Raw genomic sequence first — 919 nt, 5'->3', positions numbered from 1 at the left:
CATAAACACCCGTACTGGATTAACGTTGGAGATAACGTAGATCGTCTGTCCCACTAGGTAATGCCGCATCTTTTGCATCGCAAATACCAATGCAAGGCATTCTTTCTCAATCATCGGATATCGAGACTCAGCGCCTACCAAGGTCCGACTGAGGTAATAAACTGCCTGTTCGTGACCGTTATCATCGTCTTGCGCTAGTAAGGCACTTATCGAGTGGTTCATCGCCTTGAGATAAATCAGGAACGGTTTACCAGATTTCGGTGCAACGAGAACAGGAGGGTTCGCCAGATATGTTTTGATATCTTCGAACGCTTTTTGGCAGGCATCATCCCAGATGAATGATACTCCTTTCTTGTTCAGCTTAGAGAACGGTTGGCACTTCCCAGAAAGATTTGAGATGAAACGCCGGATATAAGCTAAACGCCCTTGCAATCCTCTGAGTTCTCTCAGATTCCTCGGGGGCTGCAATTCATGTATCGCCTTCACCTTATCAGGATCGATATGTATACCCTTAGTGGTGACGACGAACCCAAGAAATTTTCCGCTGGACATTCCAAGAAATGATTTAGTGGGGTTCATCTTCAATTGATGACTCCTCATGAGATCGAACATTGTCTTCAAATCCTTGATGTGATCTTCCTTGTTGCGGCTTTTCACAACCAAATCATCAACGTAACATTCGACTGTTTTCCTGAGATGTTCTTGGAAAATCTTAGTCATCGCCCGCTGGTATGTGGCACCGGCATTCTTCAGGCCGAAAGGCATCACCGTATAACAGAAAACACCGAGGGGTGTTCTAAACGCCGTATGCTTCTCATCCTCTGGATGCTTCTTGATCTGGTTATATCCTGAAAATCCATCCATGAAGGACATCCTCTCAAATACACATGTATTGTCGATAATGACATCCGTGATCGGG

Source organism: Asparagus officinalis, chromosome 1 (assembly GCF_001876935.1).
Source record: "Asparagus officinalis chromosome 1, Aspof.V1, whole genome shotgun sequence".
NCBI lineage: Eukaryota > Viridiplantae > Streptophyta > Magnoliopsida > Asparagales > Asparagaceae > Asparagus > Asparagus officinalis.
The sequence above is the reverse complement of the archived record's forward strand: the minus strand, read 5'-3'. Positions refer to the sequence as shown.